This window comes from Epinephelus moara, chromosome 2 (genome assembly GCF_006386435.1).
Source record: "Epinephelus moara isolate mb chromosome 2, YSFRI_EMoa_1.0, whole genome shotgun sequence".
Taxonomy (NCBI): domain Eukaryota; kingdom Metazoa; phylum Chordata; class Actinopteri; order Perciformes; family Serranidae; genus Epinephelus; species Epinephelus moara.
The window spans coordinates 4,481,693-4,486,304 of record NC_065507.1 but is presented as its reverse complement, the minus strand read 5'-3'; the positions used below and the strand labels follow the sequence as shown (position 1 = coordinate 4,486,304).

Here is a 4,612-nt window from a genome sequence, read left to right as displayed (position 1 = left end):
TTTATCTATAAAGCAATACTGAGCAAACTTCCAGTGGACCTCTGCCCCCGTCTGTGCGTCAGCTCTGGTAGTTTCCTGCTTCACTTCTTCAACTGGTTGCTTTTTAATGTACCCTGGGTTTTAACAGATCTACTTTTCTTCTTGTGCAATTTGTTCCCATATCATGCAGCAGTTGGGATGAGGGTCAGCACCTCCAAATCTGAGGCCATAGTTCGCTGTTTGGAAACTGGTAGATTGCCCCGTCCAGGTTGGGGGAGAGTCACTGCTCCAAGAGAAGGAGTTCAAGTATCTCCGGGTCTTATTCACGAGTGACGATATAATGGAGCGTGAGATGGATCGGCGGGTTGGTGCAGCTTCTGCAGTGATGCCGGTGCTCAGCCAGAAGGCAAAGCTTTCGATTTACTGGTCCATCTGCGCCCCAACCCTCACCTATGGTCATGAGCTCTGGGTAGTGACTGAAAGAAGGAGATCACGGATACAAGTGTCCAAAATGAGTTTCCTCCGTAGGGTGTCTGGGCTCAGCCTAGAGATAGGGTGAGGAACATGGACATCTGCTCCATCATGTTGAAAGGCGTCAGTTGAGGTGGTTCGGGCATCTGATCAGGATGCCTCCTGTTAGAGATGTTTCCGGCACATCCCACCGATAGGAGACCTCGGGGCAGACCCAGAACACGCTGAAGGGATTATATATCTCATCTGGCCTGGGAACGCTTTGGGGTCGCCCAGGAGGAGCTGGAAAGGGTCACTGGGGAGAGAGACGTCTGGGGTGCTTTGCTCAGCCTGCTGCCCCCACGACCTGGCCTCGGACAAGCGATTGAAAATGGATGGATGGAATATCATGATCACCATTTCTCAATCATGTGCAATACCATTTGTAGTTGTTATATCATTCAATATAACATTATCTGGCGCAGTCTTTTTCCACCATTTTAGTTCATTCTCAGTAACTCATGTACTGATCTTACTCCTGTTGTTCTTCTATTAGACACTGGATTTCATGTTGCTCCTTGAAAACACTTATAACTTGTGTATTTGTGCAGATATTTAACACTCTATTGTTCTAAAACTGGACCCAGTGAGTGACCCTGATTCAGGAACCCACTGGCTGTTATTTAATTTGTGTTATGAAGCATTCTCTGGCACAAGAATTTCCTTTGGGATACATGTGATATTAACTTGAGTTGAAAGCAGCCACTAGGTGTCGCCCTCTGTGTAAATATCTCTCCCGGTGTTTTTTGTTTTCAGCTTTCGTTTCCTCCGGACTGTGTGAACCCCCTCTCTACTGTATTTCTAGGAATTGCACTTTTGGCATGAAGTAAACAGTGAGTCACCTCTCACAGGCTGCTGGAGGCTGTATGTGCTGCTTATAGGAGCACTGTGAACATCTGTGTGCAGAAAACAAGGGGTGGGGATGCAGTGGGGAGCAGCTCATGTTGAAGTTAGAGCAAACAGGTAGGACTCAGAGCCGAGCTGAGGGTGGAAACATGTCAGCACATATTTGTGTTCAGCTTTGTCCTTGTTCTCAGCTCTTGTGTCAAATCCCTTGTTTGTGTGCACGTACTTGGACATTAAAGCTGGTTCCTGCACCCAGAATGGGTTTTACAAGCCTGGATGACCTTTTTTAATTATTTCTAACATTCATAATCCTCCTCGCGCCAAAGTGTTGGTGGGTTTACAGGCTTATAGCTCAGTTTTATCATTGATTCATAATTAAATGACGTCATATTTCACTGTTTCTGTGTCCCATAGTGATCAGATGTCGCTTCTGTGTCCCAACACATCTCACTCAACTGTTTCCCCCAACAATATTTCAGTATTGAGAAACAACACATGTATTAATGCGGCTCTGTGATTGGCTGCGGCCGGTCTCTAGCTCAGCAGCGGGCCAATCAGGAGCCGCTGTTGTTTGTGCATCGCTGCTGCGCTGCTATAAAGCGGCAGCAATGAGGGATGAGAGGAGAAACACAGATCCAAAGACACTGAAGACACATCCTGAGTGTGTGTTTCACCCCCGCTGCTGTGTGTGTGTGTCGTCGAGGGGCCGTTTGGACGCGCAGAGGCCGAGCTGAGTGAGGACAGAGCCGGTCCATTGTCCCTGAATCCAGCAGGCTCAGGTAGGTCCGCACCGGAGGATGCTCCACACACACACACACACACACACACACACACACACTGCACTCCACTGGAGGAGAGGCTGAGTCATATTCATAAGCAGGATCAGAGTCAGTGACACAGTGTTTCATGAAGGCTTCATCATCATCATCCTGCAGCAGAGTCTTCATCACTTTGGGTCTCTCCCTGTGTGTCTTTGTCTCCTGGCTGCAGAGAGGAAGCTGCAACAGCCTCACACACACACTCATCAACTTTAGGTCTGACACTGTTTTGTGTCTCCTCTCATCTGTGGAGACACACACACACACACACACACACACACACACACACACACACACACAGCTGATGAGATTAATCTGACTGCAACAGTTGTTTCTGTCAGTCATCATCAACACCATCACTTCCCTTTATTTTGCTCTGTCGACATCAAAGTTATGATTTAATCTCTAAATTGAAAACATCTGGATGTCAGAGAAACAGCTGTGCGGCGGCAGCGCGACAGCACAGACTGCAGGATGAGGAGTCTTTGTGTTGTCGGTTGTTTCTCTCGTTAACTGTCTTTGTTTCGGGGGCTTGATAGTGATTTCCCGGATTGTTGTTGATACTGAACAGCTGAGCGCCTCCTGCCTTCATGTGCGTCAAGTTACTGAGGAATAAGCAGAGTTATTCCGGAAATGTGCAGCCGTTGCCTTCAAAATAAAAGCATATAAGTAAAATAAGGGTGCAGAATAATAAGTTTCAGTTCTTTCTAATTTTAGACCAATTTCCAAACTCCCTTTTTATCTAAAGTATTGGAGAGAATTGTTTTTAATCAATTTCAAACTTCTTTAGAGGATTTTAGTATTTAGGAAAAGTTGCAATCTGGTTTTAAGCCCTATCACGATCTTCTTTTAACTGTTGATTCAGGTAACCCTGCTGCTTTAGTACTTTTAGACTTGACCGCTGCCTTCGATACAGTCAATCACTCAATTCTTTTATCTGGTCTTGAAGAGTGTGTGGGTATTAAGGGTACGGCCCCTGAATGGTTTAAGTCTCATCTGTTAAAAAGGAGTTTCTCTGTCCGACTTAGTGAATTTTCTTCTTCTGTGGGGTACCCCAGGGGTCCATTCTGGGCCCCTTACTGTTTTCCCTGTTTATGCTGCCCCTGGGTTCCGTTTTCAAAAAATCTGATATCTCCTTCCATTGTTTTACAGACGATGTACAGATTTATTTCCTGCTTAAAATAATACAGACTCACTGCAACCCCTGTTAAACTGTGTGAGAGATCTAAAAACTTGGCTGGAGTTGAACTTTGAAATAAGACTGAAGTTATTGTGTTTGGTTGTTCTGATCAGCCGGATGGAAGTGGATCTCAGGTCATGAAATGGAGCGTATGTCATCAGAAGCTCAGCTGTATCACTGGGGGTTAAACCATGTTTATAACCAAAAGATATTGAAAGAATCTTAAAATTAGTTCTGAAGTTAACTGGCAACCAGTGAAGGGAGGCAAGAATTGGGGTGATATGTGACCTACGATTTGTCCCAGCTAAAATATGAGCTGCAGCATTCTGCACTAGTTGAAGCTGAGCTACTGAAGATTCACTGAGGCATGTAAACAGATTGGTTATTAAGTTGTTTAGGAGACCAGGCATCCTTTAAGAGATCTATTAATTTGTCAGTTCCAAAAAATGTAGCCGTGACTGTCACTCATAGGCTAACAGTCAGAAAACAGCCAGTGTCATGTGATGGCTTCCTTACCAGTGGAAATCAAAACACAGAATAAGTATTCAGTAAAATGTCCAGGTTGAAAGTCAGCTTCTCTGAAAGCAAAAGTATTAGGAAAGGTTTTTAATGTTAAAAGTTTGTGCGTCTTATTACAGGACACTCCTAACATATATGCCAGTGGTTTGCATCCTGGCTCCCACACTGTCTCCAGGCTCCAGGAGCTTCTCCTCCTCCATTTTGAACCAACTTTTCAGAGTCTGACTGAGACAAGAAGCCTCTAACTGTTGGTATGTCTCTGAGGTGATAAAAGGCAGTCACAGAAATATTTGAGCTGTGTGTCTATAAGTTAAGATTAGCATCTAATATGATATCATACCAAAGTTTCTGACATGCTCACATGGGGAGTTAAAGACTGAATTTCATTCCTCAAAGTTTTCGGTCCTGCCAACAGAATCTGTTTGTCACGATTAAGCTGTAAAAATTATCACCATCCTTTATTGACACTAGTTTTATTTTGATTTTACCCCAATAACGAGTAAAACAAAGCAGGACTCAGGTTTGTCTTCATCTACTTTACTGTTTTTATTTTTTATTATTTACTTTACTTTATTGTCTACTGTAATATTTTATTTATGTTAATGTCTACTTTAATATTTTATTTTATTTTATTTTAATGTCTACTTTAATATTTATTTTACTTATTTCATTGTCTATTTTAGTATCTTATTTATATCTTCATCTTTATCTCTTGTTTCCATTCATGCTGTATTTCTATTTCTACTTTGCACGGAGCATT

The 4,612-nt window shown here is 43.3% G+C and overlaps 1 long non-coding RNA gene across 2 annotated transcripts in view; it reads left to right on the top strand.

Moving 5' to 3' along the window:
• The first annotated feature begins 204 nt into the window (after positions 1–204).
• LOC126404344 (uncharacterized) overlaps positions 205–4,612 on the top strand; it is a 6,439-nt gene continuing 2,031 nt past the window's right edge. Inside the window, exons 1-2 of one of the 2 annotated variants that reach the window (XR_007571437.1) lie at positions 205–1,452; positions 1,750–2,114. This is a non-coding gene — a long non-coding RNA (uncharacterized LOC126404344). Of the gene's footprint in view, positions 1,453–1,651; positions 1,667–1,749; positions 2,115–4,612 lie in introns of those variants that run through there. The other variant, XR_007571436.1, reaches the window with a different exon arrangement.